The sequence below is a fragment of the Vespa velutina genome, chromosome 17, assembly GCF_912470025.1.
Source record: "Vespa velutina chromosome 17, iVesVel2.1, whole genome shotgun sequence".
Classification (NCBI taxonomy): Eukaryota; Metazoa; Arthropoda; class Insecta; order Hymenoptera; family Vespidae; genus Vespa; species Vespa velutina.
In genome coordinates this window covers 3,890,393-3,903,360 of record NC_062204.1, presented here as the reverse complement: position 1 = coordinate 3,903,360, position 12,968 = coordinate 3,890,393, and the positions used below count along the sequence as shown (strand labels likewise).

Here is a 12,968-nt window from a genome sequence, read left to right as displayed (position 1 = left end):
ATTAACGAGACCCCAGTTCTCCCTCTTTCTTTTTTTCTTTTTCTCTTTTTCTTTCGTCGTTTTCTCTGTCACGAAGCAGTGGCGTTGTAGACGTAGTTAGCGAAAGGAAAGGGCTGATGTTACCTTAGGCGAAGCATCTTATGGGTCGACGCCGATCATAGCAAAGAAAGAAACGCGGAAAAGGGAAATAGAGAAATAGAGAAGTAAAGAAGAAGAAAAAAAGGAGAGAAAAAAAGAAGCGGCTTGAAAGGAAATTTTTGCGCTTTTCCGTTCAGTCGTCGTCGTCGACGTCGTCGTCGTCGTCATCGTCGTCGTCGTCGTCGTCGTCGTCGTCGAGTAAAATCGACGCAACCGGCCGCGATACACTTTTCCTGCTAGGCAATATTCATAAATCACCCTCCAGCAGCCTCGACCCCTCGCGCCTCGTGTCTACCCTCCCTTTTTCCTCTTTCTCCCCTCCTCTTTCTTTATATAGGTGTGTATATATATATATATATATATATATATATATATATATATACGCTTAGAATAAGCATCCCTTCTCTTCCCGCAGGAGGGATGCAGCGACGAGGTCAACTTCCTTCTTCCTTCCTTTTCTTTTTCTTCTCTCTACCCCGAGGAGGAGGAGGAGGAAAGGGAGGGGAGGAAAAAAGAAGGAGAGGAAAACGAAGGCCAAGGAGGAGGCAAAGCCGAAGAGAATCCGTGGTATGGGGTAGCAAACGGGGGTGGTGGTCTCAGATTCTATTAAGATCTCAGTAAGTCTTGTTACACGGAGAGGCCATGCCGCAAATCTCGCAATAAAACAGCCACCGGTATAACACAGATTCGGCCATCCACCAACTACCACCACAGGCGTCCTCCTCTTATATTCCTTCCTCCCTTCTTTCCTCTCTCTCTCTCTCTCTCTCTCTCTCTCTCTCTCTCTCTCTCTCTCTCTCTCTCTCTCTCTCTCTCTCTCTCTCTCTCATACAACTTCAGTAGTATGTCTTGAAAAGACGTCCACGTCGACGCGACTTTTCGCTTTTCCGAATTCTCTCCCCTCCCGGTATTCTTATTTTTCCATAGCGATTTACAAGCTTTCGTTACCCTTCCAAAAGAAAATCAGAAATAATCCGGTCTCCCGAATAAACTCGAGGAATAACAAGAAAGAGGATTTCTTTTATCTTCATTTCATTTGAACGAATCACGCGATTAGCGTAAAGGATTAATGAATATCCTGAATGGTATTAAACGTTAACGTACACATCGGCTAATATCGATATCGCGTATCGTGCACATTTTAAAGTGTCTGAGTGAAACGACGACGAAGAGGAGGATATCAGCGCGTCATAAAACGAGTCGTAAGCGTCTCGAACCAACAGACACCTGACGCAGCAATGTGCGTAAGTGATAAAAGGGTAAATCTAATATCCTCGATTCTCGATGTCTCTATTTCTATTCTTAGAAGTCGAAAAGGAATTAGAATTCGAATGATCTTTTATTTCATCTTATTCCTATAAAGGAAAGAGAGACGATCTACCATCTTAAAAGGTTCGACTATCTAGGCGACGTGGCATACAACTTTGAACAAAATAAAGAAAGGAAAAGGAATGATAGAAGTAGTAAAGGGATGAGGGTGAAAGCGAGATATAGAGGAGAAGGAAACGGACGAGATGGGGTAGAGGTCGACGTAAGAACGATCTCGCAATCGAGGGGCCAAAATCAATCAAAACATTAATTGAAAGAGCCCGGGAGACAATGGAGCCCAGCCGGCTAAGGCGGTAGGTAGGTATGGATGGTCTGATAATCGAAAGATATCTCAGTGGCCAATAGCCGATGCCTCTGGTACCAACCTATCTACCTACCTACCTACCTACCTACCTACCTACCTAGCTAGCTAGCTAGCTAGCTAGCTACGCTGCGAGAAACGACTAGTTGGAAAAAAGGAACTTTTCATTGAAAGAAAGATGGCGCCCTGGTTCAAATCGGGCGAATCAACCTGAGCGTGAACGAAACACGTTCGAAAACTATTCGAAACGTTTTTCTTCTTTCAACGTAGATATAAAGGAATAACATTGTGGTCTCCATTTCTTGATACTACTACAATCTGATCATTTTAAAAGATCGAAGATATATCGATTAAAGTTGATGCCGTTCTTTCCTTTGCGCGTATCACGGCAAAATACTAAATTACTCGTACGAAAGACCACTACGCAATTATGAATGATTATTTGATATTAAAACGGCTTATTAAAACGAGCCGTAATAATTTGATTTCAATTTATTCGAGAAGTTTTATTCGTGAGTTTCTTAAATTATTTCATCGGCAACAATTCGATTATAGCAGCAAACTGACACGCTTGAAATATAATATAATACAATACGATATAATATAATATAATAGAAGTTTTAAAGAATACCGGAAAGCGAGAACAATCGAAGAAACTTCAACGCTACGTTATAATTATCCCTTTAAGATAAATAATGAAATTATAAATTCGAAGAGGGAAAATAGGGGGCGGATGAGTAGGGGGTAGGGGACATGGGCACAACGGTGAGAATGATGGGGCCGACGCCCAGAAAGATGTACACTGCCACCTGGTGGAATGCCCAAGAACCTTCGGGGGTGGGGGGGCAGGGGGTTGGTCGAGGGACTATATCATCGTCATAAAAGCAATGTCCGAAAGAGAAGAGAGAGAGAGAGAGAGAGAGAGAGAGAGAGAGAGAGAGAGAGAGAGAGGTGACCGAACGAAAGTTTTAAATCCTCCTACTAGCATACATATATACGTACATACACGTGCTTTCGAACAGGCGACTTTTCGCAGGGATATCGGCGGCTCTAAGAAGAGTGTCCGAGAGAGAGAGAGGGGTATATGGATAGGGGGCACGAGGACTGGGGGATGGAGGAGAAGAAGCAAGAAAATGGTGGGAAGGGTCAATTCGTAAGGCACGCATTCTGCAGCTACGATCAACGTAAGAGGATTATATTTGACGTTTTTCGATCAGGCAAAGTGCCTCTTTTATTGAAGCGTTCGCCATGGAATTACGAGTAATACTCGCTCTGTCTGGGTGGGTGTACGGTCTTATTAAATCGTTTGCCGTGGAAGTAGTAAGAGGCAACCGGTGCTCGTTGAAAGACGACGAAGAGAAGGACTGTGAAAGCCTTCGAGATATCAACTCTCGATAGTATCGTTACTGAATCGATTTCGAGGAAAAAAGAACGAGAATATGGAATAGTTCAGCGAGAGTAATTAATCCGCTAAGATACTCCTTTCCCTTTTTTTTTTTTTTTATTTTTTTATTTTCTTTTTTTTATCGATTACATTGGGAAAGAACAAAAAAAAAAAGAAAAAAAAACGAGACACATCGACGAACGAAGAGAAGAGGTGGAATCAGTAATTTTTTTCTCCTTTTTTTTTTTTTTTCTTTTTTTTCATTGAGAACGTACGTCTTTCTTTTTCCCGTCTTTTGTCTCTCTCCGGTTGACAGAGATTTCCATTCCTTTGATTTCGTCGAATCGCGGAACTTACGATAAAGACTGAGCGCGCGCGCTCCCACCAAGAGTTACGGTCATACTTCCGCTTTTAACCGGGAGTTAATTAACCGCACCGAATTGTGTCGGTATAAAATAAACGTTTGGCTCGCTAGCTAGGCTGCTCTCTCCCTCTCTCCCTCTCTCTCTCTCTCTCTCTCGCTTTCGTTCTCGCGCGCATAGTCAATTTATTTGAGAGCTTCGGTAGGACAGTGATAACCGTGCTATATACATGTACTTCCTGCGTATCTTACTCTTCTTCTCCCTCTCTTTCTCTCTCTCTCTCTCTCTTCCCCTTTACCCTTATGCCCCCGGTCCTCTTTCCCTCCGAAGCCGACGACGGGCCGCCTCTCTCCGACTTCAAACGAAATAATTAAGCCATTCTCTTTAGGCGAACGGCTAACGAGCCCGCCAGTGCTGAAGCTAGTGCCAATTATCGAAATCCAAACGGACGGATACACTCGCATCCATTCTGCAGGGACGCTCGAACCCCTCGAAATAGGGGTCTCCTCCTGCTCGCTCACTCCTCTTCCACCTTTTCCTCCTACTCCTCCTCTCTTTCTCTAACTCGTCTCCACCCACTTTGATCGTCCTGCTGATTGGGACAGTCAAGCGAAGAAGAAGGTGCTACCCGCCGAGATTTTTCAATATTCGCGACTATTATATTCGCGTAACAGATATTGTACGATTATGCGCGACTCTTGCAATCGTCGTGCCATTACGTATAATAATAAAAAGAAAAAAGAAAGAAAGAAAGAAAGAAAGAAAAGTGTGTACGATTTTAAAATGATTCATATCTGTGTATGCCCGATATGTCAATGCCCATAATTTAACTTATTCCCATTCGAATAATATATTCGCTCGCTTTCGTAGACACAATCGAAGAATGCTTGACGTGTTATCACCGCGCGAAACAACGAAGAAACGAGAAGATATACGACGAGAAATAAAAATTTATCGGAAGTCGAGAAGGCGCGAGGTAGAAAGGCGAAACTCCAGCGGCATTATGTGTAAGAAAATGCGAGTCTGGCAAGCTGATACGTGGCATTCTACGGGGTGCGGGATTAACGTCGCTTCTAAGGAATCCGTATCTGTAACGGCAACCGTACGAACGCGAACGTCTTAAGTGGAAGCTGTAATTGGAGCGAGCGCTGACTGAGTCGCGCTGGAGGAGGAGACGTCGAGTGAGAACGGCAAAGAGAGAAAGAGATAGTTAGCAAAGAGAGAGAGAGAGAGAGAGAGAGAGAGAGAGAGGGTGGGAGAACTTCTACAATCACGAAATCGCTGTAAAAGGCGAAGCACGTCGAAGACTCCTAGTTGGTTAAACTCGACTTGACGTTTCGATGGTCGATGAAGTCACGAAAGGCTCGTTCCTCCTAGTCTTCGTCGTAGTTCTTGGTCCACCTTCCCTCCCTTCCTCTCGCCCACTTGCTCGCTCTCTCGCTATCTCGCTATTTCTCTCTCTATCTCTCTCTCTCTCTCTCTCTCTCTCTCTCTCTCTCTCTCTCTCTCTCTCATTCTCTTCGGTGCTAGCTCTACCGGCCCTCAACATATCCTCGTAAACAGTCGTTTCTCCGGTTACCGGCATGCGCGCGTCGCTAATGAAATTACTCCGCGCGATACATTACCCGTGGACGCTTAATTACTTTCAGAGAAATCCAGTCGACGAAGGGAGAACGAAGTAACGCAACTTTCGTCGTTACGGCTCCTCTCTCCCACCCCTCTTTTCGTTTCCTAGTCCCCTTCTCTTCTTTAACCTCTCTCAGCCCGCAGTCTCCTACCTACCTACCTCTTATTCCTCATCCTTATCCTCCTCCTCTTCCTCCTCCTCCTCCTCCTCTTCGGCACCACCGATACGATCGCGCGACATAATTGCTTTTCTTTCTTTCGTTATTCGATTAAAGTCCTTTCCTACACCACCCCCTTCCCCTATCTCAATCCCTCGATTAAACGATAATTAAATATACAAACGACAGCAATTAAATTCATCGTCATAAAAAGAGAGAGAGAGAGAGAGAGAGAGAGAGACAGATAACTCGCCACAGGATTCTAAGGGTTTTCGACCTCGAGAGATACAACGTCGCGGACAGTACGCCGTAGTCTTATCGCAAAAAAAAATATGCAAACGAGAGGATGCGACCGGAAGGAACCGATACGATCGGCAAGTAAGTACTTAAGTATCTACGATCGACGTCGTAGAAAGAAATTCTATATGTAAAAATATTCGACGAAAACGATCTATGAAACGTCAATCTTCCGGAACACAATCCCTTTTCTACGGAAACCCTTTATCTAGGCAAACGGATAGATAAAATAAAACGAGCAATGTTACCTTGCAACGATCGCACGAAAGTTCAGCGGACGTTAACGACGAGAATCCTTTGGATCTCTCGTTTTTATTCTCCTCCTGCCACGTGCCACTGCATCTTGAGAAGGACGAGTTGATCTCTTTAATACACCAACTCCGGGAAATTTTGTTGTAAAAGAAGGGAGGAAAAAGAAAAAGGGAAAAATTCTCAAATAAAAGGCAAAATTTGTATATCGTCGAGCAACGAAATTCGAGATTTCACACAAAAACGAGATTGTTAATTCGATACGTGATTAACGATATAGACTTTGTTCTTTTTTTCCTTTCTTTTCTTTTTTTTTCTTTAATTATAGAAAACCGCGCGTTCAAACGGGGACTTGTGTAGCACCAACTAGTAGACGTCGTTTGAAATTGAACCAAGTCGAAAATGCGCGAACCTCCTACCAGCAGGATGGTCGGTTGTAAACTGCCGGAGTACCGCGTGCGGCCACGGCACGCCACCGACAGTGATAAATCCCCACCACTCTGAACTCTCTCTCTCTCTCTCCCTCCCTCCCTCCCTCTTTCGGCTTCCTCCACCGATTCGGAAGACAACCCCTCCACCATCGACGATTCTACGTCGTTATCCCTCCGACAAAAACGAGCCGTACTTGCCCCCACTCTCCAGTATTTTCGCCCACCACATCTATTTCGCTCCCTCCACGTGCTCGTTTTGTCCCTCCATTCACCCCACTATATCCTCTATCGTTTCTCTCTCTCTTTCTCTCTCTTCCTCTCCTTTCTCTCTTTCTCTTTGTCTTTCCCTTTGACTGCCTTTCTCTCTTTCTCTTTTCTTTCTCTTTTCTTTCTCTTTCTCTTTCCCGTTCACTATCTTTGCCGCACGATTTAGCTCCCGCTCGAGCGAACGAGTTTTCGTGATACGGGATAATGTCGGTACTCTTACCGATTAACAGCGACGCGCCTTTCAAGTGTTTCTTTCTCTCTCTCTCTCTCTCTCTCTCTCTCTCTCTCTCTCTCTCTTTCTCTCTCTCTCATTCTTTTTTCTAAATAAAATATATAAGAAAATTTTTATATCGATGATACGTACCATCTTACGAACGTTCTCCCGCTTAATCGATAAATATTGATTAAATTCCAATTAGATCGTATAGAGGATTTTAATAGAGATTATCTTGATCGTAATAAAAATAAATATAGATTCATTTCTTATCGAACATAAGAGAATCTTTTTGCTAAAAGTCACACGTCGAGCCACGGAAAGATCAAGTTCGCGACTAACGTCGACCGAAGCGAGTAAAAGTCTACCCTATCGCACGCGTGCAGAAACGAAGATAGGGAGGGTATCGTGCTCGAAAGGGGTGGTTATCCCCACTTCCATCGAAAGCTTCCCACCTAGCTACTATACTCCCCATCGGTTTTCCCGCAAGGCCACACCTCCCATTACAAAAATTACACTGCTCGCTGATTTAGTGTTGTGCGACGTTCCGTCGAGAGGGGAGGAACGCGGAGGGGTGTACTGTTCGAGTAACAGAGAGAGAGAGAGAGAGAGATAGATAGAGGGTGGCGTGGCGGTCCGGCGCAAGGATAGGAACCTAAGTAATGAAAGGGTTGCTCTCTCTGCCGGCTTCGAGAATCACGGAATCATTCGCCAGATTAAATTAGAAAGGCTACGATCTTTTCTCTCTCTCTCTCTCTCTCTCTCTCTCTCTCTCTCTCTCTTTTATCTTTAGCGCGCCCGAATTCGTTCGAGAAAATGGATTAGACCGCGTTTATACTTAACGGCACCTACCACCACTACACTCCCGATATGCTTTCTTTTAATTACCCAGTGATTTACGGCAATGAGCTGATTAAATCGAGAACTTAAAAGGTAGATCACCATGTGCGAAATAACGGGGTTCGTATGAACAAGCCCCTTTACTATCTTTCTATCTATCTATCTATCTATCTATCTATCTATCTATCTATCTGTCTGTCTATCTATCTATCTTTCTCCCACCCCTTACGCTCAAGCTCTCTTTCTCTCTCTCTCCCCCTCTCTCTCTCTCTTCAGCCTCCATGGCCTTCTTATTGGATTGCCTTGTCACATTTTTATTTCATAGCCGCTCGCTTTCCGCATCGCGTTCTCGACGTTAATATCGACGAAACTTTCATTTCGCGGAAGTGCAACGTTATAAATTTCGAATGCGCTTTAATGTAAGTGGACTGCTCCAACGGTGGCGGTGGCGCTGGCGGTGGAGGTGGAAAAGGAAGAGAAGGAAGAGGGCGAGGAGCAGGAAGAGAAGGAGGAGGCAAAGGAGGAGGAGAATGAGGATGAGGAGGAAGAGGGTAGGGTAGGGTAGGGTTGCGAAATAGAGAGCGTCGCGTTTGCTGCTAGTCGAGTGAATAGAAGCAAGTACCAAGGGGCGTCTCGCCGACGCGGCCAACTTTTTAAACGCACCAACTTCGACTCTGTTTCACGAATTCGTTCGACCGTCGAGACTTTGCCCTGGATATAACGTTAATGCGATCGCGTCCTGCCAGGCCGAACTTTGCCGATTATATTCGATCCCCCTTTCCTCCCCGTCTCTTTGAAAAAGTATTATCGACGTCGGATCGACGTCAAAACTCGACAAAAAATGAACCGTTAGCGTTCAAGGAGAGGTTGAGAAGGTGCGGGCATGTATGGGCGATAACGTATAAAAAACATTCAGGGAAGAGAGGGGAAGAGGGAGGAGAGGGGGATGGGGTGGGGGGAATGAAGAGGCATTGATAAAACGATTCGGACGACAAAGTAGATAAATAATCAGCTAGAGATGGGTAAACATTGAAGTGAGATGGACGAAAATAAAGAGAAATAATGGAGAGGGACGAGAGGAAGAGAGAGAATGAGCGAGTATATGTATAAGGGAGAGAGAGAGGGGGGGAGGGAGGGAGGGAGAGAGAAAGCGTGGGGGCTGAAAGAGTAGAGAGTAAAGCGAGTGAAAGAGGGGAAGAGAGGACTAATCACTTCTAGGGACTTTAATGGAGGTTTTCTGTACGCCGTCTACTTTGTCCACGACTTATACTACTATGGACCGCTCGGAAGGAGATTGTGCCGTGGAAAAAGCAGGCAAAGAGAGTAGCGTTACGTGCATTAAACTAAACGGCACTTCGGCTCCTTTCTCTCTCTCTCTCTCTCTCTCTCTCTCTCTCTCTCTCTCTCTCTATTCTTCTCCTCTACTATGCACTCCTTTATCGACTAGCAAGAAGTTCCTGAGCTAGTACTCGATCGATATCGATCGAAACGGATATCGAAATAAATTCTAGGCATCCTCGGACGACGATCCTCGACGTTGGTTGCCGATTTTACGACAGCCGAATATCTTCCTTCCTTCTCTTTCAAGAACTTTCACGCTTTGATGTCCAATCGATTTTGATTTCCTTTCTCCTTTTTCTTTTTTTTTTTTTTTCTTCTTTCAACGATTAAACGAACGACGAAATAATCTAAGCGATATACGTAAGAGTCAATCGTCCAAACCAAACCAAACCAATCCTGATTTGATCTCATCTAAGAGAATATATTTCGATAAAGAAAAACATTTCCAATGTGTGCTTCGCGTGGTTTTTGCCGTCGCAAAAAAGAAAAACGAAAAGAAAAGAAGAAAGGAAAGTATGAAAAAGAGAAAGATAACGTTGCTAAATGTTGCTAGGGAAACTAGGGATTTATTATTCACCGAGTTGATGTATCGGACAACATCTTCTATCGACTAGGAGAACAGGTAGTGGTAAAGTTTGGTGATGCCTAAGGCATCTTTTGAGGCTGTTGCTTGTCCCGGAATAAGGTAGCTTGATCTTACTTTTTCTCTTTCTGGATAATGCTGGACCAGGAAAAGATGACTATGAAGGATAAGAGAAAGATGGCTCGTCGTATATATATATATATATATATGGGATATATCACGTGTATACGCATCAAATATATATATATATAAAGTCTCTCACTGTGGCCGTCCTACCCTACTCCGCAAAGCACCCCTATTTCTCTCCTCCCGGTGCTAAACATCCACCGTTTTCCTATACTAGCAAGCTACATTTCAACCGCATTCAACCCCACATCCCACCCACCTTTCTTCCTTCTCCATGAGTCCATTCCTGCCTGCCTGCCAAGCTGCCTGCCTGCCTGTCTGTCTGCCTGCCTGTCTTTCTGTATGTCCGTTTGTCTGGTTACTTGCTTTCTTGCTTGCTTACCTACTTGCCTCTGCTCTCTCTCTCTCTCTCTCTCTCTCTCTCTCTCTCTCTCTCTCTCTCTCTCTCTCTCTCTCTCTGTTCTCTTTAGGACGCACATATAAAAAGATGAACGTACGATATAGTAAAGTATATTCTTCTATCTCCTGATCTTCGAAGTGTTACATTTTATATTATACAAGGGATGATTTAGAAGTCACAAACTCCTTCTTATTTTCTTTTCTCCCTTTCTTCTTATTTCTTTTCTTTTCTCTTCTCTTTTTTTTCTTCTTTTTTTTTTTCTTGTATATCCTTTCAATAAATAATAATATCAATGTGAGAGAAGGAGAGAGAGAAAGAGAGATTTATCAGATGTCCTACCACGAGAAAAGATGCAAAGAGGAGAGAGTAATGGAGTCTTCGAGCTTTTCTCGATAGGTAGGTATACAGAAAAGACAGCTAGTGAAACGCTAAGAGATTCGTATGAAAGGAGGAGTCTCGTTGGTTTCGTTCGATGGTAGTTCCCCGAATCGAAGTAAGTATCGTTCTTGTATCTCCTTCTGCATGCACGCGAGCGCGCACAACATCGAAGAAGTACCGCCATGACATTTTGTGGATTTTGAAAGGACGCGGCACGATGCTATCGATATTAGCAGCATGGCACAGATACTAAGAGCTTTTCTGGTAGAGCTGGGATCCATTAGCCGACTCGACTGTCTTCCGAGTCCATTACAAGATGAGCCGCCATCCTCCTCAGTGACCTACCCTCCTTTCCCAACTTACCCAACGATACATTACGATCTATCTATGTACGTGGTAGAACGAATACACACTTACAGTATCCGCATACACGCGCGTTTAGTGCACGATTTTCCCTCCCTCTTTCTCTTTCTCTCTCTCGCTCCCTCTCCCTCTATCTATTTCTCTCTCTCTCTCTCTCTCTCTCTCTCTATCTATCTATCTATCTACCTATCTATCTATCTATCTATCTATCTATCTATCTATCTATCTTTCTCTTTTACTCCCTCTCCTTTCACATTTCTTGCCCGATACGTGTTACCACGTTTTAAAGGCCCCTTCGCGAAAATTACCTCCAGAAATAACGAGCACGTCCGATCCGATCAGTGTCACAAATTATGAGACGATATCATCGTTAAAAGAAATCATAAAAGAACGATGTCTTCCAACGAAACGTATCGCCGCTCCTACCTTATCCGCTACGTAATGCAATTACGAAGCACTCGCAATTTCTTTTGGGTTAACGGAAAACAAGTGACCGATCCGATCTCTTGAAAGTTACGAGAAATCATAGACACATTTCGTCTATCTCTCTCTCTCTCTCTCTCTTTCTGTGTGTGTTCGTTTATATATGTATGAGAGAAAGAGAAAGAGAAAAAGAGACAAAGAAAAGAGAATAATAAAAACGTCAGAGACTTTAGATCGGATAAGATGGTCGAAAACGATTGTAAGAAATTGTGAAAATAGTTCTTTCTCTCTCTCTCTCTCTCTCTCTCTCTTGTTTTTTGGGTTTTTGTTCTACTTTCTTTTCGTTCAAACTCGACCTCGGTAGATCGATCGATGCAAAGACTACTGGAGTCTAGCCGATGGAGAGTGCTGCTGTAAGGAAAATCTCATTGAATGTTCGAGCACGCGTGCTAAGAATTTTCTGTCGCGAGAGACGTCCCTTGGCTGTATGAAAAAAAAAAAAAAAAAAAAAAGAAAAAAAGAGAAAAAAAATAGAAAAAAAAGAAAAAAAAAAAGAAATGAAGAGAAAGAAAAAGAAGAATAAAAAAGAAAAAACGCTAGTAAAGTATCGGAGATAGAGAGGGAGGGGGGGCGAGGGAGATGTAACTGAAACGAAAGATGAAAAAGGAAGGAAGAAAAAAGTCCAGAACAGGAGGAAGAAGCTAACATTCGAATACTTAAACTAAGAGCACGGCTAGTGCGACGTTCCTTGATTTATTCACTTCGTGAATCTTTTACCTTCTTGCCTCCTTCGTTCGGGCTGCGTCCTTCGAAACCGATGTATAGATACTCCTCTCTCTCTCTCTCTCTCTCTCTCTCCTTCTCTATCCAAAGCTATCTTTTCATTCGACAGACCCTCGTATTTTCCCATTCGATCTTCCGACTCCCCGTTTCTTACGTGCGATCGAGATACAGTAACAAAGTGATCAAAATTGCAAGAAACGATCGCTGGTAGAGTCGATTGCTCTAACGAAAAGAAAAGCAGGAAGGAAAAAATTTTCATGGAGCTCGATCAATGAAGGTGGCCCGCCGATAAGGTATGATAATGAATAAATTGCTCGCGCGAGAAAGACAGAAGGATATAGATAGAGAAAGAGACAGACAAGAGAGAGAGAGAGAGAGAGAGAGAGAGAGAGATTGTACGCAGAGAACGATAACTCGGTGGAGAGGAGTAAGCAGGAACGTGGGGTGGATGGATATTGCTCGACGACGAAGCTCCGAGAAACCCCTCCGTTCCTATATTATTGTCCCCAAACCCTTTGGATCTCGACTAGCGAGTGCCTCGAGTGACTCGCGAACCCTCAACCGATGAAATCAGTTCGGAGAACTGACTATCACTGTCACTATTATCTTATTTCTTTTTACTATTATTGTTACTATTGCCGATCAAAAATACGATACACTTTACGATTTATTCTTGATTTCCTTTTTTTTTCTTCTGTTTTGTTCTATTTTTTTACTTATCTCAGTGTACCGACGATACATCGCAGCGACGATTTTAAAAGAATAATTTTTCTTTTTTTTTTTTTTTTAGAATCCAACGCGAACCCGTTATGGGATCGTTTGTCTTCTTCCTATTTATTGTCAATAGGAAACTTACTCGTTTAAAGGTATTTCGGTTTGTTGTTCGGTAAAGCTTTCGTAAGTTCATAGCCATCGTCTCATTCGAAGACCACTCGGAAAGGATATGAGCGAAATGCCTACCCGCGCCATTCGTTG

At 43.5% G+C, this 12,968-nt stretch overlaps 1 protein-coding gene and 1 long non-coding RNA gene across 7 annotated transcripts in view; one reads left to right on the top strand and one right to left on the bottom strand.

Moving 5' to 3' along the window:
* LOC124955225 (rhombotin-1-like) overlaps nucleotides 1-12,968 on the bottom strand; it is a 64,299-nt gene that overhangs the window by 16,315 nt on the left and 35,016 nt on the right. For 2 of the 5 annotated variants that reach the window (XR_007102800.1, XM_047509365.1), the window contains exon 1: nucleotides 5,844-6,308. The exons of 2 other annotated variants lie outside the window; for them this stretch is intronic. The gene's annotated coding sequence lies outside the window, so the exon portion shown is untranslated. Of the gene's footprint in view, nucleotides 1-5,843; nucleotides 6,309-6,906; nucleotides 6,931-12,968 lie in introns of those variants that run through there. One more of the 5 variants, XM_047509370.1, reaches the window with a different exon arrangement.
* LOC124955227 overlaps nucleotides 1-12,968 on the top strand; it is a 184,765-nt gene that overhangs the window by 137,339 nt on the left and 34,458 nt on the right. The window lies entirely within an intron of this gene.